This window comes from Marmota flaviventris, chromosome 17 (assembly GCF_047511675.1).
Source record: "Marmota flaviventris isolate mMarFla1 chromosome 17, mMarFla1.hap1, whole genome shotgun sequence".
NCBI classification, from domain to species: Eukaryota; Metazoa; Chordata; class Mammalia; order Rodentia; family Sciuridae; genus Marmota; species Marmota flaviventris.
This window is the reverse complement of record NC_092514.1, coordinates 221,962-244,856: the sequence shown is the minus strand read 5'-3', so window position 1 is coordinate 244,856 and position 22,895 is coordinate 221,962. Positions and strand designations below refer to the sequence as shown.

The 22,895-nt window shown below is 41.6% G+C and overlaps 1 long non-coding RNA gene across 1 annotated transcript; it reads left to right on the top strand.

Moving 5' to 3' along the window:
- The first annotated feature begins 16,968 nt into the window (after positions 1-16,968).
- Positions 16,969-22,606, top strand: LOC139702394 (uncharacterized). Its single transcript, XR_011705034.1, has 5 exons — positions 16,969-17,069; positions 17,519-17,543; positions 20,169-20,222; positions 21,186-21,278; positions 22,417-22,606. It is a non-coding gene; the product is annotated as an uncharacterized lncRNA (long non-coding RNA).
- Positions 22,607-22,895: the final 289 nt, after the last annotated feature.

The following is a 22,895-nucleotide window of genomic DNA, read 5'->3' as shown; positions in this document are numbered from 1 at the left end:
GCCATACATCTTTCCCACTTAGAGTAGCAATCTGATTCTGATTATCACCCCAAAGCCTCTCCCCAAAACAAGAGGCCTTTACATATAAGGGTCTGCTGACTGCCCCATGTCAGTCACATGTCATTTGGAAGCCAATGACAGATCCACATGGCTCCACCACAGGTGTTTTATCATACACCTGCACTCCACTGCTCCAGGCCCAGTTCCCAGCAGGCTCCAACTCAATGGCATCTCTGTTCTACACCATTTTCATGAATTCCAGTCAAAAAAGGCACTATCTGGTTCATTCATGATGAGCAACAGGAGATCCGATGGATCTCCAGTGCTTCCTGGTCATGAGAATTTCAAATATTTCCCTGTATCGGTCTAGCCACCATCCAAGGATGAAGTAGGTGGCACTGTGGGTCTCGATTCTTTCAGGAACCATTAAGGGGTGAGAAAACTCCTTTCAAAGAATTATATATATTTCAAAGAATTATATATATATATATATATATATATATATATATATATATATATATATATATATATATATATAAAATACAAGTAAAAGTAGCAATAGATATGCAAATCCAAATTCTAAATGGAACATATATCATTCAAAGATCACAAAAATATTCATTTGACTCTACATGGGGTTATGTATAAACTTGTTCAACTATGGAGCTCAACATTGGTTGAACTTTCAGTTGCCCTGGGTTTGGGGGGAGTGATCTGTTCATGGAATTTGTATTTGCCAAAGTCAGAGTACACACATGAATTTACCTGTGATAGCAGGAAGGGCAATATATATGTATATAACTATACATGTTCTGACCCAGCCTACAGAGAAAGGGAATCCATAAGTTATATATTTGTTAAATTTGGTGATCCATGCAGAAGTATTAGAATGAAAATGTGACTAGTGTTATAACACACACCCTTGATAAAGCAAAAGGAAAATCAAAGTATACACAATTCCTCCTATGAACTGCCTGCATTTTTTTTTATTTTAGGTTTGCTTTTATGCATATGTGAGGATTAGTACTCAGAGTCTAGTAGGGTATGGGTTATGGTCAGAGATTCAATACTTCAAAGAGAAAATATTAAAATCAATCCAATGTGTATATGAACATGTGCTACACAATATCACTTCCCACTGTCAACCAGAACAATGCCTTGACATTACCATCACCCCAAGTTATACACAATTAGAGGGAGAAGAAGAATAATATCTGTGAATACATACTGGAATGGAAAATGCTCAGCAGTTCACAACCTTGTAGGTGGCAGAGGAGATTACAGTGACTGAGCCTTTAATCACTCCTACTCTTGGCTGTGCCCTTCCAAAGACTGATCTCAGGTAGTTTTTACTGAGTCTCTGGAAACAAAGAATTGAGAAACAGAATGCATCAGTGGAAAGCTTTCCAGCACTCATCCTGGTGAATATATGAATAGATTGCTGCTTGCTTTGCAGATGGGCAACACCTACTATGTTCCTAAGTTCCTGTATTTTTCCTGAATTTTGGCCACTCTCCAGAAGGGGCTCGTGGTTTTGTGTCCAATATATGCACCAGCTCCAAGCTCTGTGAAATGGCCATGTCCTGGATTGTTGAAGGGAAACCAAGCATCTCAGAAAACTCAGAAATCAGTGTGACCGGTAAGGGTCTCAGTGGAGAATCCCTACTTCGCTACATAGCAACCTAAGTAGCATGATCAGGAGCTGTCAATGCCCTAGTGTTCATCTTGTGGAAAAGTCTGTCCCTGGGCTGTTTTCTTACCTATTGTTCAATTCCCCTGCATGACAGGAAGGTCTTCGCCTCAGACCACCCCTTTGTGAAGCCTCAAGAAAACAGTTTCAAAATGGAAATGAAGGGGCCTCACCTGTGGCTCTTTGGTAAAGTGCTTTGTGAAGGTATGTGTCTGAATCAACCTCTTGGCACTGGGTGAGGCTGTGGATTAGATTCTCAGCACCCCATGAAACTAAATAAAGATCCCATATGTCCATCCAAAACTAAAATTACAGAAAAGAACAGTAATTTTGGATTAAGTCTCTCACCTATTTCTGGTAAGGCTCCTGACCTCCATTTAGTTTGAAAAGGGATTCTTTGGTCAAATGAGGTGTTCCAAGCCCTGCAGTAGCTAGCATATAAGTGGTTGTGTTTTCTGCCTTGGACTTTGAATAGCTGGGATAACAGGTATACACCATATCATAACACATAAAAAATCTACCCCCAGTAGTCAGTAGGCCTCTAATTTGAGAAGTAGGGCAGTATTAAACAATGTCTTCTACTTAATCTCATCTAAAATTAGTCAAGTTCCCAATGAAGCTACAGAAACAAAATTTCTATCAACATTCTCTGTTGATAGAAATTTTTATTTGCTAAAGTCAGTTGTAGTCATATCCTATGGAGTGATAGTCATATCCTATCACTAACTTTAGCATCCCAGATCTGGTCTTTTTATTTGTCAAAGCCAGCTTCCCAGTTCCTTCTCTGCCTCAAGGCCTCCCATTCCCATGGGTGAGCCCACTGCCCTTGTCTAAAGCAGTGTACTCTCACTTCAGTAACTCCTCATGCTCTGTCTAGTGAGTGTCTCCTTCAATTATCTGTTCACAAAAGAACCTTGAACTACAAACCTTGTCATTGCATCCATCTTGCAAGAAAATCTTTCATGATTAGAAGTTGAAAACAACCAGAAATAGAAGAAAAAAAAAACAGCTGGATGATATGGTGTATACCTGTAATCCCAGCTATTCAAAGTCCAAGGCAGAAAACACATAAGTTCTAAACCACCCTGAACCCCTTGACCAGATTCTGTCTCAACATTTTTAAAAGGGTCAGGATTTAGTTCTGTGGTTGGGAGAATGCATGCCTAACATATGTGAGACCATGAATGCAATTCTTGATACTGAAAAAAAAAAGAAAAATGCAAACAACAACAAAATAAAGATCACACATAAGAAATGACCTTCTAATACATTAAATAATCAAAAAACAAAATATTTTCCTCCCAAAATGGAAAGAAGACAAATTTACATGCTTTCACTTGTTATTTTTAACATATTGGAAATCCTGGCCAGATCAATATGCAAGAAGTACAGGCAGAGGACATGCCAAATGGAATGGTAGAATTATAATAACCTCTGTTCATAAGTGAGATAAAGTTATATCTGGAGAATCTCAAGATTCCAAGAAAATAATCACCACAATGAATAAATTCAGCAAAGGTGCCAATACAAAACCCCACACACCTAAACTGTGTTTCTATACACTAATAATAAAAAAATATATATGGAAAGAAAATCAAGAAAACAATTTCATCTGACAAGTAAAATAAAATGTAATACTAGACCCAATGTAATACTACCCAATCAAGTAGACCAAACGTGAAGACTTTAAAACAAGCAATGAAACTTAGAATAACACCAAAAAGTGAAAGATATCAAATGATCATAGGCAGGAACACTTAAACTTGTTAACATATCAACACTATCCAAAGAAATCTACAGTTTCTGTTCCATCCCTAAAAAAATTCCTAACTTCTTTTTTTTCATGAATACCATTTTTATTTCATATTTTTATTTACTCTTATTCATTTTACATGAAAGTAGAGAATATTTTGATTTATTCATAAAAACATGGAATACATCTTATTCTAATTAAGATCCCAGTCTTGTTGTAAATGATGCAGAGATTATTCATTGCAAAAATTTAAAATTCCCTCCTAAAATGATAGGGAATGTGAAAACAACCAACTACAGAAACATTTTGAACAAGAACAAAATTGGTGGTCTAACCTGTCATAATTTCAAAACTCCATGTTATAAAGTTACCAGTCATACAAACACAAAAGATAGAAATGTTGATTAATAAAACATGGTAAGAAATTCAGAAATGAAAAAAAAAGTTCTCAAGTGATTTCTGACAACAGCATTCCATGGAAATGGACAGTATTTTCCACAAATACTGTTGAGAAAACTGAATAGATAGCAACACATCAAACAAGGAAGTTGGGCCCTTATCTGACACCATGGACTAAAATTAACTCAACATAAATAGAGGACCTAAATGTAAGATCAGAAATATAAAACTCATAACACAAGAGAAAAAGACCATGACAAGGGATTTTGACAGGGACTTTTTGAACAGCACATCAAAAGCACAGGCACCAAAAGGAAGAATCAAACTGAACTACATCAACCCCCAAAACTTTGATTCATCAATCGACACAGTCATTCGTGAAAAGATGACTCACTAAATGCAAGAAAGCATTTGAAAATTATATTTGTGATTAGAATTTAAGATCTATGATATAAAGAGCCCTTATACCTCAATAAGAAGAAAACAACAAACCAATATTAAAATGGGCAAATGACTTCCACAGATGTTTCTCCAAAGAAGATATGCAAATGGCTGAGAAGCACATGGAAAGATGTTCAATATCAATAATAAGTGGAGAATCAAAATCAAAATGAAAATCACAATGAGATCCAGTTTCAAACACATGATGAAGCAGAAAGAAACAGAAAACAGAAAAATCCCTGATCAGCTCCCATTCTCCAGTCCAGAAAAAAAGAGGCACATCCACCCACCACCACAAATAAAACAGAAAACACCAGTGCTGCTGAGAATGTGATGGAGCCAGAACCCTAGTGGGTTAGAATGCAAAGTAGTGCAGGCTCTATGGGAAACTGATTGGTGGTTCCCCAAATTATCAAAAGGATCATTCAAATGACCCTTCAATTCTACTTCTTTTGAAGAGATATTTATATGCTTATAATTACTACAGGATTATTTATTATACTCAAGGGTACATTGAGGAAGAATATTTTTATTTTTAGCTGTGCATTATAGTTATACATAAGCATGGAATATAGTTTGTTCCAAGTCAGTCTCGAGAACTTGCCCTTTCCCTCCCCTCCTCCCTGACCCGGTTTCATTTCTTCTTCTATACTGGTCTTCCATCCATGTATTTATAGTTTTCTTAACTCGTGCTTTACAGATATACATAAAAATAAAACTTACTGTGGTCTCTTCATATATGTATATAGGATAGTATGGTCAATTTCATTCTACAATTTTGCCCTTTTCCTATCCCAAGGAAGATTTCTTTACGTGTAGTACATGATGAAGTATTATTTGGTCTAAAAAACAAAGAAAATCCTGGCCGATAGTAGAGTAAGGATGGACCTTGAGAATACCTACTGTACGATCCTACTTATATGAAGTACAGTACACAGAGTAATTAAAATAATACAGAAAGGTGAATGGTGACTTCTTAGAGCATGAGGGAAATTGATGATTACTGTCTAACAAATGAGCTTCGATTTTGCAAGATGAGAAAAGTTCTGTGGCTGCATGCTGCTTTCAAAATAATGGAAAAATAAGTGTAATGGACACCACTGATGTGCCTTCCTAAATAGCTGACATGGCAAAACTTTGCTGTGAATATTTGAAAATGTATATAAAATTAAACTCATTCTGCTTATTTCCACACAAATAAAAACCAAGTAAATTCTCCACTAGTAGAAACTGATCAGAAGGAAGTTCTCTATGAGTAGAAATGTGAAAGGATCATTCAGGTTGAAAAGATGGATCACTCACTTGGTCATGCCAAGAAATAAAGAATACAAAGAGGGTAGCTCCTCAGGAAAATTTAAAGCAAGTATCAATGTACAGACAGTTTTTAACTCCTCTCCTAATCTGATTGAGGTGCAGTGGTGTAATAATTATAGAGCTCGTGATATTTTCAGAGCATGCACACCATGAGACCAGTCATGTGCACATATGGGCCAAGGACACCAACAAGCTGGGAGGGCCCTGTGGAGACTTGTGCTTAGGGTCTCTGTAATTGTCTTGGCAGAGGGAAAAATGCAAGGGAGGATGAAACAGGTGAACAAACAAACATCTCCCTCAACAAGTGTCCTTGGATCTGTGAAACTCCTGGCAGTTTCCTTCCAGAGTCAGTCCCTTTGAACCACAATGGCCATACCTCACATCTTGGAGGAAAAGCTCCCCCCACCGCTCCTGAGGGACCATCCCTGATCAGCTCCCATCCACCAGCCCAGGATCCAAGAGGCACATCCACCCACCACCACAACTAATGTAGACAGATGTCAGATAAGAATGAGAACGCAGAAATCACTGTTGGAGCTCCAGATCAACAGGAACAAGCATCAGTGCACTTGGGAAAGGCTTGCCATCACCAATGTGTTCCTGCCATCCCCTTTAGCCACAGATGCACACATGCCACCCAGCCACAGAGACCTGTGAACACCTCTTGCTGAGGCACGTACATGTAAAGATGCACACTCATTACAACCCCTTCCACCACAGATATCATTAAACACCTCACATTTAGAAACAGGTGCATGATCCACAACTCACTGCCATCCCACCAAAAACACAGATGCATAAATCACCTTTATCCCTTCTTTCCCTGAATACACACACCACCACTTCCTTTCTAAAAAAAAATATACTCTATACATACCCACAAATACACATGCCTGTTATCACCCAGGTACTGACGGACATGCAACTATAATGAATACTTTTCCAAATGCAGGCTTATACATTTCTATATACTCTACACTTCCTGAAGGCATGCACATGATATAACCAAAAACTGAGTATGCATGCACACCGAAATACAACATACAACCCCCCTACACACACACACACACACACACACACAAAATAAACCCTATTTGTTACCAGAAGTCACATAAACAAAACCCTAAGTACTCTGGAAAATATCACAGACTTGATCCTCTCATCAGAAATACAATATACACAAAAATCTCTTTGAACTTCTACAAGATTGAGTGCAACCAGAAATACCCTGATTACAAAAATGTAACATCCTTAACCCTAAATGACACAGGTACAACCACCAACATACACACATAAACATGAGTCCATATTCCCAGAATCACTTGATATGCAAACACCAACTCCCCAAAACATATAAAGTTTCCCAACCCTTTCCAAATGTATGCAACAATGATGTCACCTACAATCTACTCATTGTCATTTCCCAAATACATACATAACATGTGTGGCCTTAATACACATATTTTACCCTGCACTCTAATGTCACACCCTTCCCTATACAAAAAATAAAATTCAATTAAAAAATCAATATTTTGTGAATATCAAATGTATTCACCAAAATACTCCATTCAAACACTCTTCTTAATAATTATTCACAAGTCCCACCATGTCATAATAACCCATATACACTGTCAGTACCCAATCCTCCTAACTTGTATTCCCATATAAATATAACTCCTATATTCTCTCAGTGGAAACACACACTACCCATCTACAGTTTGAGAATGAATACTCAGCCATCACACTTCCTAAATACATTCACAGTCCTTGATTATACAAGTCTGGGAACACACGTGTCCATCTGAATCTACAAATCCACAGTACTCCCACAGACCCAAAGTACATGCAGCCACTCTCTCACTATTAAAGGGCACAGAACTCACTATTAATGTACAAAACTGCTCATACTTTCTGATATACTCAGTCAACAGCATACAACACTGTGGAGCTCTGAAAATCCTCAATAGCATAAACTTCCTATCATCCAGATGCCTGACTGTAAACCCAGAGTTTCTCATGCAAAAATTAAAACAAATACACAGCAAAATCCAAACAATTCCAATCAATAACCTTCCTTACAAAGTCTCATACATATTCCAGTCGCCTCCAAGAAACACTTAAAATAGATATGAAGTAGGACCGAAGAGGCTGGATACCAGAGGAATTTTCAGAAAGCAGGTTTATTGGCTATTGCCAACCAGTCCAGAGTGTGTTTCATGCCTGAAACATTCTATGGACAGATAATTTCAAAATATTTTGACTTTTATGTCCCATGGGGGAAAAGGGCTTGAAGATTCACTTGACAAGTGTTTTTCATTCCATTCTCTAGGACAGACAGAGGTTTCACATGTATTTACAAAAAAAAAAAAAAAAAAAAAAATCTGGCATTTACAAGAAAGAGGAAGCTACCAACCACAGTAACCTTTGCATACTTGCTGCTGATCTGAAAAGAGAAGAAGCTTAATTATGGCAAGGGTCTTTTGGTTGAGAGTATCTGGTGTGCTTCAGATACACATATCTTTAGACCACACATCAATCAGTATCACCCAAAAAGCAATCACACAAACACTCCCTCAGTAACTGAATGGAGCAAACAAATTACTTATTAACATGACAACAATTTGTATTCTCAAATGAAAACATATACAATTACCTCTATGTTGCACATACACAGAATGCCTCAGAATATGAAGTTCAACAACAAATCTCAGATGTACAGACACTGCTAACTCCTCCTACATACTCACAAAGGACACCCCTACATTCCCAAGAATAACATGATCACCTCAAAGCCCTAAACAAGAAAATAAACAGCAGTCCACTTGAGACATTATCAACAGAATCTATACACATCTATGTGCCACATATACATAATTCCAAACACCCCAACATACCCCATGATTCCATTCTCTCCAAATCTCTGAACACCAAAGATTATGTCCCTAAATTCTGACCTAGACATCATGAACATACACATACATTCTAAAATCTGAAAATGCACAGATCCAACACATAATAGTAAGACAACATCCTAACTCCTCTCAAATGCATTCACAATAGTCATGTTCACAATAGTCCACAATGCCAACAACACCTACAGATGCACCACTAAAACCCTAAACACATGTCCTGCCAGAAAGGTACTCAGCCAACACTGACCAAAGAAATCACTCAGAAAATATTTACACACGACAACCAAACAGTCCCACACAAGAGAATTTATGGTGTCTTGTTTCATATCCTTTCCATACCTATACACATGAAACACATGAAAGCACAAAGTCCTGATGCTAGAGGGACAAGTTCTTGTGTTCTCTCTCTCTCTCTCTCTCTCTCTCTCTCTCTCTCTCTCTCTCTCTCTCTCTCTCTCTCACACACACACACACACACACAGAACATTACATACATAATCTGAACACTGACACACCCAGTTCAAGGATATTATCTTGTGGGCCCTGCACACAGAGGTAGAGGGGTGAAGATGCAGATTTCAGGCACATACCTTGTTGTTGAAAATGTAAGAAAATATAAAAGTGCAAAGGAGGGAGCACATTCCCTCCTATAAAACTGAAAGGTACTTGCCAGCCACTCAGTAACTGCTCAATATAGAGAAAAAACTCTTCAGATAATAAGAGAGTACTCTCAGATAATGCTTCTGGAGATGAAGGTACTCTGGGACATTTAAGGGGTTTCTAAAAGAGAAAATCACCCCAAATAGATTCTTTTGAGTATCCACCGTCAGCCCAGATGGATGTCTTCTAGCTGGAAAGCCAGACAATTGTGCAATGTGTGTTCCCATGCTAGGGCTGGGCATGTTCACCTGGGCTCCTCCCTAAGCCACATCAGCTCCAATTTCTGAATGGGGTCTGCAGTGTTCTCACACAAGAGGCCTTTGGCATCCTTACATGCCCAAATTCTAACCTGAAGATATTACTGGCATGTTTGTTGCTCAAAAAATTAGTGAGTAAATTGTCAGCTTTTCTGTGTTACATTCAGACAGAAGGGGTGAATCTGGTTAGAGGAAGTTCTGGGGCTTCTTATATTTTGGACAGCAGCTGTCCTAATCACTTTCCAAACCTGTGATAATATACCTGAGATCACCACATTCAAAGGAGCAGAGATTTATTTTGGCTCATGATTTCTGAGATTAGAGTCCATGGTCACTTGGCCCTCTTACCTCTGGACCTGTAGCAAAGCAGAACATCTGGCCAAGAGTGTATGACATAGGAAAACTGACCACCTCATGGCTGCTAGGAGGCAGAGAGAGAGACAGAGACAGAAGTGCATTAGGGTCCCAGTACCCCATCAGTGGCATATCCTCAATGAGGTAATTTTCATCAAATGGGCCCCACTTTCCACAAGCTTCCAACACCTCTCAATAATGACTTCAGCTGGGAACCAGATGTTTAAGAGGTGAGCCTTTGAGGAACACCAAATGTTAACCAGAACATCTATCCCTTGTCCCCAAAAGCTCATGTCTGTCTCACAGCAATAAATAATTAAAAATAAATAAATAAACAAGCATTTGGACTCCAAGAGTCCACAAATATCAACAGTGCATTCTCAATAGTTTTTGTCCAAAGTCTCTTCTGAGACTCAAGGGAACACAGTGATGCTGAACCCTGAATTGAACGTTTTTTTTTTTTTTTCTACCATTCTCTTCTTTTAAATTCATGAGTATAGCTTTCTTTTCTCCCCACACCCTCAACCCTATCTTAATGACTAACCATAGAGTCAGTTAAAAGCACTAAAGTCAGTTAAAGGGCCCTTGTACTGGGCACTCCACCTTACTATATCACAGGAAATGTCCAAATTAAAACGTATTGGCAGAAGTGTACAAAAGACACTGACTAGGAGGGAAACCAGACACACACACCTTCAGAATTGCAAGCATATAAAAAATCACATTATCTTAGATTCACAGGTCTGGGATGTATCAGGGTCCACTGGACCCAGATATAACCCACAGAATCCCAACTTCTTTAAATAACAGTTTTTTAAGAGAGAGAGAGAGAGAGAGAGAGAGAGAGAGAGAGAGAGAGAGAGAGAGAGAGAGAGAATTTTCTAATATTTATTTATTAGTTTTGGGCAGACACAACATCTTTATTTTTATGTGGTGCTGAGGATCGAACCTAGCGCTGCACACATGCCAGGCGAGTGCGCTACCACTTGAGCCACATCCCCAGCTCCTTAGTGACATTTTTTAATATATATTTTTAGTTGTCTATGAATATTTATTGATTTATATATGGTTCTAAGAATTGACCCCTGTGCCTCACACATGCCAGGCAAGCTCTCTACCACTGAGCCATGACCCCAGACCCCTCTAAAGGACAGTCTGTCAACACTAGTAAACTGTGCTTGTGTCCACCTGCCCAAGACTGAGAGGACAATTCCACATAACACACTGTATACACTTTCACTCAGAAGTACTAAGCAAGATGAAACCAGGAGCTATCATTCATCTCTGAAATGCTGAATTGTTCCCAATGAAGCCTTTTCCTCTCCCTCCTCTCTGCCTCTTCAGTTGCTGACTTTCATGAGTGGAAGCAAAGCAGCAGAATCAAACCTTTTGTAGCTGCATTGGCTGCAATCATTAATAATCAAAAAGAAAGTTAACACATTTCAAAGATACAACTACGCAGGGGAAACACAACTAGCCCCAAAGGGAAGAAGAGGACAGTAGTAATGAGGAAACTGAAAAAGCACAGCAGGGCACACGTTAAGTATAGTGCTCCATTAAGTCTAGTGCTCCAGGTGGGAAACTAGGGCACCTGATGGTGTAATATAGGTCCCCTAGAGCTTGAGCATCCTTACCCTCCAGCCTGGTCTGATGTGGGACCACTCCCTAGAGCTTCTGTGCTCACTCACTTTCAATTACCTGAGCAGGTGTTCATAGGCCTGCCACTGCTCACCTACTGAGCTCTCCACCACAACACTGGCTCCACTCTCATAGTTTGATAAATCACTGTTTCCGGGGTTACTGGGTTGCACTCTGAATGTGATATGCACATCCTGGTCACCAGCCTTTCCTGTGAAGTATGAATGCAAACCTTCACAACCCCTCAACTCTTCACTCTGTAAGCCTGATAACCAGCATCACATGGACAATACCAAGGTCAGCTGGGAATGAGGACAGTTGCCAGACCCACCTAGACCATGGCTTCTGTGAGCCGATATGATGTTAGTTACACAGCAAAAAGAATCTGGACATAGGATTCTGAGGCTGCCTTTTGCAAGCAGGGCACCCTGATAATCTCTCCACAAGTCATTGAGCCTGCTAAGGGTGGTGTCCTTCCCATTCCGGAGATGTCTAAAGGTGGCTTCTGTGTAATGGAACTAATCTCTTTACCAACCACACCATCCTTGGCCCCAACATTACCAAGTTTTCTTTTCTGGAAAATCTGCAAGTATTTTAAATCTTTCTACCCTGGCTTTTGCTCCTGAGCCCCAAGGTATATCAGGCTGAAAGCAGCTAGAAATACCCAGGCTATATCTCAAATGCTGTACTGCCTTGAATATTCCCTGCTGGATAAATTAGTCTGCGTTTTAGTTGCCTTTTACATCACTGTGACAAAAAAAATCTAACAACAACAATTAGAGCAGGACAAGTTTATGTAGCTCATAGTTTCAGGTCTCACTCCACTGACCACCAACTCCATAGCTCTGGGGCCAAGGTGAGGCACAACATACTGGTGGAATTGTAAGGAGTGGGAAAGCAGCTCAGCATACGGCAATGAGGAAGCAGAGAGAGAACTCTGCACTCCAGGGACAAACTATGAACCCCAAAGGCATGCCCCCTCTGATTGACTACTTCTAGGTCTACCATACTTGCTACAGTTACCATCCAGTTAGTCCATACCCGTGGATTGATGCACTCATTAGGATTAAGCTCTCAAAACCCAATCATTTCACCTCAAAACTTTCCTGCATTGTCTTATACCTGAGCTTTCCAGAGACAACTCATATCTAAAGTATGACCGTCTCTTACCTTTAAATAAGCCTCCCATGAATTCTAAGGACATGTGCAATGTAGGCCAATTCTTTCTTTTTAAAGAGAGAGAGAGTGAGAGAGAAAGACAGAGAATTTTTTAATATTTATTTATTTATTTATTTTTCGGCAGACACAACATCTTTGTTTGTAGGTGGTGCTGAGGATCGAACCCGGGCCGCACGCATGCCAGGCGAGCGCGCTACAGCTTCAGCCACATCCCCAGCCCTATGTAGGCCAGGTCAGGTGCAAAAGAAAATAGAAAGGGGACACACACCCTCCAGGGACTTGGGTGGAAACGGAAATGAAGGGTTCCGTTGGCTTCGGTCTGTGGCTCCTCTCCCCCACCCACCCCCATTTTCTATTCTTTGTAAGAAATTATGATGCCCCCCAACATGAAGCCCCTTGCAGCACAGAGGTCAGCCTGGAGAGGGGTCCTGGTCCCTCCAGTCCGTCGACACTGTGCTTTGGGCAAAATGGGCACCTGGGTCCAGGTCAGCCTTCCCAGGCCTGATGCCCTGATTCACGTCTCTGTCCCCAGCCCAATTCCACCCCTCCTGAAATGAATCAGTTCATTACTAACTATCTCTGAGCTTGGAGGGGACCCAAAAGCACCGTCACTGCTGTCCCTGTGTGACAATGATCAGGACCCACCTGCACAACCCTTGGAAGGACAGGAGTGAGGACATCAGGTTGGTCCCACCCCATCCACGGAGCACCCTGTGTGGGCCAGGCTGTGTGCCAGGTGCGGAGGGTACAGTCAGGAGCCAGACCGTCAGGCGAAAGTCCCGGCTTTAGAGAAAATGGACAAGAATCAATAGCATGAACACCTTAAAAGGAGACTTTCTAAAATATTCTGTTTTTAGTTGTAGTCAGACACAATACCTTTATTCTACTTATTTATTTTTATGTGGTACTGAGACTTGAACCCAGGGCATTGCACGTGCTAGATGAGCACTCTACGATGGAGCCATGACCCATCATGAGGCTTCAAGTGCTCCCATAACTCAGCCCGGCCCTGCGGGGTGACCCGCCCAGTTCCCTGGCAGAGTGGCCCATAACCCCCTGGAGTCCATGGATTGACTACGTTTATTTATTGGGATTTGGAGAAATATACCTGGTCCCCAGAGGCCTCTGGATTTGGGGACATAATTTTGAAACACAGGTCGTTGGAGGGAAGGAGAACTATAAGGCAGAGTTGCAGCTCAACTCTCCCAGAGAGCAGGAGGGATGCCACTGTCATTAATGACCAGAGTCAATGTGGTGTCACAGGAGCCACGTGGAGAAGTCCCGAGCAGAGGCTGGCAAGGTCCCCAAATCCAGTTCCATGTCCCCAGCATGCTGACTCCACACCAGCCCTTGGAACTCACTATTCCCTCTGCCTGGTCCTCTGTTCCCTGCAGCCCTGACACCAGGCTCTACTCATGATGGGGTCAGTGCTGAGACCAAGCACCATGTCCTCCTGGAGGGCTGTCTCCTCCTCCCTCCTGACGCTGTCCCCTTCTCATAGAAATCTTGTCACCACCCCATCGCTGAACATAAGTGTGGGCTTGGCTACTGTCCTCCCCAGAGAATGGAAGCCTTTGTCCCTCTCTGTCACCTATGTGTTCCCAATGCTGAGCTTCAGGCAGGCACACAGTGGGAGTGCAGGGCACACGGTGTTTGTTGAATGAGTGAGTGAGCGGGGTCACCGAGGGCTGTGGCGACCCCTGGCTCCTGTTCTCCCCTCTTCTTCTGCGGTCAACCCCAGAAACTGTGCAGGCAACTCTCAGGACATACGGGGACACTGAGGTTCCGCGTGTCCTGAGGCCACACTGTGTGCGGTGGCAGGGAAGAAACCAGGACCCAAGTGGCAGAGCGGAGACAAGAGGAATTTAGAGTCCCACCCTCTGGTCTGGGGCCCGGGCTCTGTCCCGTCACTTGGCCTCTCAGAGACTCGATCCCCTCCTCTGTAGAATGGGGACAGTCCCATCAGACCTGAAGAACACACAGTAGGTGCTCACCAAACGGTGCCACAGCCCAGACCCACCTTGAGCGCTACGTTGTTCGTTGTTTGTAGCCTGTCATTTCCCCTGACCACATGTGCCCAGAGAGATTGCCTCCCAGAGAGCAGGCCCCTCAGAGGCACTGGTCACCCGAGGCAGGACAGCCAACGGGGGTCCTGACAGTGACCCTGAGCTCTTTGTCATTTCTCCTGCGATGGAGGCTCCTCCATCTGTAAAATGGGACAGCCCGGGCTGGGGTCACCTTGCAAACCCTGGGGTGGGCGGGGAAGAAGGTTGGGGATGGCATGGCGGGCGGATGAGAGAAGAGAGAAGGTGGACGGCTGAGTGGACAAATGGGTGGGTAGACGGATGGATGATATGGCTAGTTTTCCCTTTTTGGTTATTTTTTTTCCTTCCCTTTAATGAGTTACCTCCCACTGTTAGTTTGGGGTGCTGTTTTTCAATTCCTCTTCTTGTAGTGTTTTGCTCAAGATGCCATGCAGTGCTGGTTTTCTGTCTGCGAATTCTTTTAACTTTTGTTTATCATGAAATATTTTAATATCATTGTCAAATCTGAAGCTTAATTTTGCTGGATACAGTATTCTTGGTTGGAATCCATTATTTTTTAGCGTTGGAAATACGTTGTTCCAGGATATTCTCGCTTCCAACATCTGTGATGAAAAATCAGCCGTTAACCTAATTGGTTTACCCATGAATGTAATCTGCCTCCTTTCTCTCATAGCTTTTAATATCTCTCCTTGTTCTGTATGTTGGGTATCTTCATAATTATGTGTCTTGGAGTTGGTCTATTACGGTTTTGAATGTTTGGGGTCCTGTAGGCTTCCAGGATTTGGCAATCCATTCCCCATCTTTCATATCTGGGAAGTTTTCTAGGATTATTTCATTCAATAGATTGTTCATTCTTTTGGTTTGAACCTCTATGCCTTCTTCTAACCCAATGACTCTCAAGTTTGTTTTTTTTATGACATCCCATATCTCTTGGATAGATTGCTCGTGTCTTTTAAGCATCCTTTCTGTGTTGACTATATTCTTTTCAAGTTGATAAACTTTGTCTTCATTATCTGATGTTCTGGCTTCTACTTGATCTAGTCTATTTGTAATATTCTCGTTTGAGTTTTTAATTTGGTTTATGGTTTCCTGCATTTCTAGGATTACTGTTTGGTTTGTTTTTAAATCTCTATTTCCTGATAGAGCTCGTTCTTTGACATTTGAATTTTCTTATTTAATTTGTTTTCAAAATAGACTTTCATTGTTTGAACTTGCTGTCTAAAGTCTTCTCTAAGATTCCATTCCATCTGAATTTGGTATGCTTTGACTTCTTTCTCCGTCCATTTTTCTGGTGCCTCTAGGTTCTCCTTTGTATTTAAGTTGTCCTGCATTGTTTGTGCTCCTTTTTTTCTTGTATTTTCATGGTGCTCAAGTTACTTTCCAACTCTGTTTGACTGCTGTGTTTCTGTTTTCTCCTTTAAATTTGTTTTGGTTTTTATAGTTCCACTATCTCTCCTTTGTGTTAGGAGACAATGTTTAGAGATGTTGCATTTACTTGTCATTTAAGGTAAATTCATTGGTTTCATTAAAGGCCTTCAGATTTTGATGGCATATAGAGAACTGAGGTTTGGACTTAGGATTTTATGTTAAGGTCAGGTGATTTGATTGTATGGAGGTTAGTATGTGTTAGCTTCTTTGGGGGGTTACTCAAATGCAGGCGGATATTAACAAGAAAATAGACAGGACTACTTGGGGGTATTTAAGGGCTTAGGTGGAGTACAGACTTATTCTTAGTATTCATCTATTTGCATTTAGTAAGTTATATGTAGTCTGGTTGTTCATGCTGTTTTATTGTTGCAATCTGTAGGAACCTGGCGATGTGGTGGCTGCTGGCTTCCTTGGTGGACTTTCTGTTGTGGGGGATAGAACTGGACCACTTCCTTACCCCGAACTCAGCCCAGAGCTCAGTGAGGGCACAGCCAGCAGGACTCCACAGAATCTGTAGCACCGTTTCTCTCTGCTTGCTGGTCACTTCTCGGCGGCACCCCGCCGTCTGTAGCTGTGGGGTGGGCCGCAGGGCAGGCGGCGGATCAGTCAGCCCGGATCTCTGGTCGCACAGTTGGCTCGCATTTGAGACTCAGTAACCAGTCCTCGGTGATGGAAATCCTTCATCTAGGTTTCGGTGCACCCCAATTTTGCTGGAAATTCCTAACAAGATAGCTTTTTGTCGTTCTAACCCTGTATTCACCTGTGCAGTGATGCGGTACACAGGGTGTGATGCACTCTATTCGCGGCCATCTCTCATTCTTCTTCTTATCTTTGCTGTATATTTTCACTGATATCCATATCAAGAAATGACCTGAACTATTCATAAGCCTTAAATCAGTATACTAATCATTATTCTGCATCCTCCTAGTTCCCCCAAATGACATGGTGGAGTTCATTCCTGGAGAAAGCATGGGTCAGGAGGCCCCATCAAAAGCCATGGTAAGGTTGCTTATCTTCCTCTGAAATCCAAGTGTTGCTCTTTAGTTTCTCTTTCTCTTGTAATATGATATGGTTTCCTGGAGATGACATACACAATTTCCTGAGTGTGCAGATTCTCATCAGGGTGTCTGTTGCCAAATGAGACCTCACTGAAGGCAACATTAACAAGAAACAGTGTAAACTACACACTGTATGATAACAAGCTTTGTGCCTTGCTATGGTTTTCCCTCCTGGGCATCGAATTCCTTAATTATCACCTAACATAGTCCTGTGACACAAATCCCCTAGAAAAGCTTGTGTCATTTGGTGAGAGTACATTTGCTATCTGTTCCCTTGATTTGCCCACATTCTCATTGGATATTCTAATGTCACCAAGTAAACAAAAGACTTGTGCACACAGGACAGAGCATGGCTTGATCTTCATAGTGACTCCTTTTCTGTATTTACAGGAGGATTCAAGAGGATCCATAATTGGTATGTATCCTGGCCTCACTCTCTTCCTGTTGCAAAATGTAGATGATGCCAAGGGTCAGAGAGTCTTCCTTCCTTTTGAGTGCAGAGTCTCAGTGATTCCACTACCTCCTTGAGAACGAGAAGTGAGGGGTTTGTGGTCTAAATTGATTAAAAAAAATCTATGGCCATTCTGCATATTTCCTTGAAGCACCTGTGTGAGTTGAGCAAAGTGGTTAGGTCAATGAGAGTTTTATACATGTGTCTCTGTGTGCATTCATGCAACATGATTCTGAGTGTGACTTTGTGTTCGTTTTTGCACATTTGTTTGTTTCTCCAAATATATACATGCCAACATGCCAATGTCCACATGTTTAAACAAAAAAAGCCATCTCCATTAGATCATGATTTTGTATATGTGTAAATAGATCAAACTGTAAACTCTCCATGTGTGCAGTTCATTGCACACCAATCCCTCAATTAACATGCAAAACATATCCCATCAAAACCCAGAAAATTTTCACGACACTCTATAAAGAAAAAGCTCCATTTCATTCCTGTCACTGCACCAGTAGCAACTTCATTTAATAGCAAACCTCACCTGTCAGTAGGTTCTATATTCAATCAGTGCATGTGATTGTTCACAACACTTCACTCATGAAAAATTTTCACGTTCATATACATTTTTTGTGAGAGGTGTCAGAATTCATCTTCCAATCCCCATTCTAGGCACAAGTTTCTGGACAGGGCCAATCCTTAACAGTGACCCTCAGGTCCACCAATGCACTATGCTCACTTATGGTGGGCATCTGAGACAGAGGAGATGCACAGGCCAGAGATTACTGTAGCTAAGGAAGGTCTTACTTTGCATGATCCAACTGACACTGAAAGCTACCTTATTGGGTCTTTTTGTAGACACTACTTTGTAGAAACATGTTTTAACTGGATGGATTTTCATGGGTCCTGATCAGCACAATTGCAGCTCATCTAGTTACAGAGCAAAAGGTGGGCTCTAGTGAAGGTCCAGCTCAGCACAGCAGTGGTGTCCGATCCCTATTTTAGGTCTGTGCTGCCCCCTGTGTGGCCTGCAGGGTATCACATTGACAGTATATATGATAGGTCTTCATACTGTCAGTCTCAAATGCTGTCTAGGTCCTTCTATTCTTACATACATGGATACTGACACTGACTGGTCACTGTGAGGGTAGAACCACTGTGGTCATCATTCCTTCTCATTCCTGAACTCCTCCCTGAGCAGAGTGTCTTCATCTTAGTCCACGACATTATTTGATAAATGCAACTCTGTGCTAAGATCTCACTTATTCAGCATGTGAGGCTCTACAATGAACCAGGTATCCACCTGGGATCTGACCAGGACCAGCCAGAATCAGTAGGGAAGTTAAGAAGATAGCATTGTGTCCAAGCTTTTCACACACATTTCTTATGAGTTCTAGGTGGGATATGCTTGACTTTGAGGGGAGCCATCTGGATCTTAATGTTGACTTTGTTTATGTCGATTCCTCAGGCCCTCAGAGAGTTCCTGGCACTTTTCACTTTTGCATGACACCACAGTCTACTTATAGATCAGGAGTATGAGGAGTGAGAACATGCTAACAATCTGACTCCACAGTCTACTTTTAAATGAGGATTATGAGGAGTGAGAACATGCTAGCAAACTGCTGTCCAAGGAAACCCAGGGGAAGGAAATTCTTGTCTGCTTCATCTTTGAACTCCTGGGCTTGGCCATCCAAAATAACAGTATTTTTAATTTTATTTTAATTTTAATACGAAACTTTCAAAGTGGCCAGTAGACCCATGTTCATCAAGCAGAGAACATTGCCATTCTCTTCTGGGCCGCTGCTCTGATGATGGCACAGTGTATGTTCTGTGAGTTTATATTCCTGAAACTGTTGGCATCACAGTTTGCATGTCAGCTTGGTCTGTTTCAACGAGAGAGGGATAATGTTCCAATGGAAGAAAGTAGTTAAAATTTGACTCCTTACAGCTCCACTCTCTCATTAGAAGGTTTGCAATTGTTTGCAGCATCCTGTTTGAGGCCTCTGACTTCCCAGAACTCAGAGAGGGTCTGAGAACCCAGAACAGAGATGAAGATGATCCTGACTATTAATATTAGTATCACTATATTTTTCTTTCCAATAACGAAACCCAGAAATTGAATAAATTGTACAGGTGGGTGTGTTTAGCTTACAGTTCTGGAGATACAAGAGCATGGCACTGGCAAACACTTGGCTTTAGTGAATACCCTCTTAGCTGCATTGCATGATTGGTGGTGTCAGCAGGGATGCAGGTGCAGGAGAGAGACATCACATGGGGAGACACGAAGCCAGCAGGGATCAGTTGATTCATTTGCTCTTCTTATATAACAGGATCTAACAAGGGTTTGAGAAATCTATATTCTTACTTCTGACTCTCATACCGTCAAATGTCCTCAACACCTCCAAGCAGACCCTTCCTCACACAGATTTCACAAATCTCATTGTGGCCATACTGAGGACCAAGCCTCAGTCACACAATCCATTGTGGGATAAAAAAACATCCAACCCTAGCAGCCATCATAAGCTTAGTTGTGTAGAAGAAAGAATGAGTCAATCTTGAGTAACTCTGTTGATGGTGTCTGTGTCTCTAAAGGTTGGACATGGAGCAAAGATTATGATTCAAGCTGTGACGAGGAAGAGCCTGCAGGTAGGAACAGCCCTTGGGGTATGACAAAATGGGAAAGGTTTCGTGGTAAGATTTGAGTTCAACTACTCATGTGGGAAATGAGGAATGGGAATAAAATAGAAAAAAAAAACAGAAATATGTATTATTTTCATAAAAGAAGAGTTAGTAGACCTTCTGACATCCTGTTCATAAGAAGACAACTTTTGCTTTGCCAGGTAAACACAATCTTCCATGTTAAGTCCCATTCTGTCCTAAATTTGCCTCTAATAAACATCAAGTAGCTTGGCTTTCATTATTGATTATTTTTTGTCATTGTGCATGAAAGAAATAAGATCTGCACTTTAGGTTTGACCCACAATGGAAAGAATCTAGTGGGACATACTTTCTTAGAAGCACTTTGCAAACCTGTAATTGAAGCTCTCACTAGTGATAAGCAGTGAGTAAGAAGTCACAATTCCCCTCTGATTGTTATCCTTTTAGAGCAGCACTTTCTCTTCTGCGTTTTGTCTATTTCTGGTTGAAAATGAACTCTCAAATGTGGGCAACTTAAAGAAAATTGTTTCTGTGCTCCCTGGACAGGCCACTGTGTTCTCCTGTAAAAGAGTTGGGAGAAGTTCCTCCTTGAACATGTTTCTAACCTCCAGTCTTCGTCTAATTCCCAAGCCCTGGGACTAGGAGGAAAATCTGAATTTGCTTGTATTTAAGAGGCCTAAGTCCAGAAAATCAGGGAGACTGTGGCTGCCTCTTGGAGGAACAGGATGACACAGAATCCCTACCAAGTACAATGGCAGAATGTGAACTGGAAAAGAGCTCTTGGGATGCTAGATCTATTTCTCATTGCAGAGGTGAGGTGATGGAGGCCAGGAGACAGGAATGCAGACAAGAGAAAGAATGGAGAGCTTTGACTGTGGGTTCTAGAACACCAGGAGCAGGAGCAACTTAAGTTCTCACCTTGACTTTAACTCTGCCTTTCCTTTTTCTAAGGCCACATCATCACCATCACAGCCATGGTCCACAGAGAAAACAGAAAGTGATTCAGAGGATGAGGAGGAGGAAAAAAGGACAAGAAACCTGCAAGTAATTGATTTTCTATTGGTTTCTCTTAATTATTCTTTCTTATGTAAAGACTCTGTAGATTTTCCATGTTTCATCTTTCCCACATTTTATGACGTTTCTAAAGGTGCTTTCCTCATCCAGATCTTTGAGGTCCTTGGACCTTCAATGTCTGTTAAATCTCTCTGCACTAACATTCTTAGTCTTTCCCTACTTTTTTTACCACAGGCAATACCACTGAATCATGCTGAGTAATACTGCATACCCATACACTGAGTTTGAGTTGTAGGGAGCATCAGAAATACTGAGTTGTTGCCTGATACATGAGACACAAACAATCTGGTTCTGTTTTACTGACCACTGAATAGCTGGGTTCTCCTGCCTTTGCTGGCTCTGAGCATGCATGAATGTATCCTTCCTTTCCTAGGTCAAGATTACACAATTGGAATGTAGGTCCCCTAACATGACTTGTTTCCAGGGGCCCTCTCCTGTTTTAATATGTGGGCTCAATGCAACAAAGGTGATAAAGCAGTTTAGGAAGAGGAAATGTGAGTCTCGAAAGAATGGGAAGGAGAGCAGAGGTCAAATCAGTCCACATATTCTCCTTTGCTTTCGTAAGTTTCTTTGTTGCACTTTGTTGCAATCCATAAGAATCAATTAGAGCACTGAAGGTTCCATAGCTGCATGTGACCATGGCCATGCAAGGGAAGGTACAATTTGGTTAAAATCAGTGCAGGAAGCTCTCTGAGGAATGGCACTACAGAGGGTAGGGCTGGAGGAGCCAGGGTCCTTGCTCCACCCTGTGTCATCACAGATGCTGCTCTTCAGGGTCCCAGATGTATGCTACTCAGCCTTTACACCCAAATGTCCTAGAGAACTCTTCCCATTGCCTCATGTTCACTCTCTAGGTAAGCAGCCTCAGAAGGTTCTGAAGGTGAATATCCATGAGAATTTCCTCCTGAGGACATTCATAGACACTCTTCCCACAGACAACACCCTCAGCTGAGGGCAGCATACCAGCCTCAGTGCTCCCTGCCCAGACCCCAGGAGAGATCAGGGCCCAAGTTTATCTTGCATTTCCTGAGGACAATTGTGGTCCTTGCCACTCTCTGTGGCCAGCAACTCATCCCAAGTGACCTTTTTACCTTGTTCTGTTTTATAGACCCCATAAGACACCTGGGAGAGCAGAGATTTTGGCCCTGGGACACAGGAGAGATGATACCTGCAGTGCACAGCAGCTGAAATTAACCTGTAAGACTCGGAGCAGGAGCTTGTTTTTCGTTTCCAAAGACATAACTGTCTATATTGTATGGAATTTGCAGACTTATATGTTATTTGTTTAATAATTTTAATATTAGTAATTCATGTTAAATTTTTATATTAAATTATATTTACTTGGTAACAGTTGCTTTTTAAATTCATTCTGTAAAATAAAACACACTTGGGAAGAGAGGTTGGAGGGAAAGTGAGGGAGAAGTGGAATTCCACGGAAGATGGAAGGAGACCCTCATCGTTATACAGAATACATGTATGATGATGTGAGGGAAAAAAAGAAGTGTGTCACATTAGATTGGGTAGAGAGAACTGATGGGAGGGGAGGGGAGGGGAAGGAGGGAAAGGAAGGTCAGCAGAATAAAATAG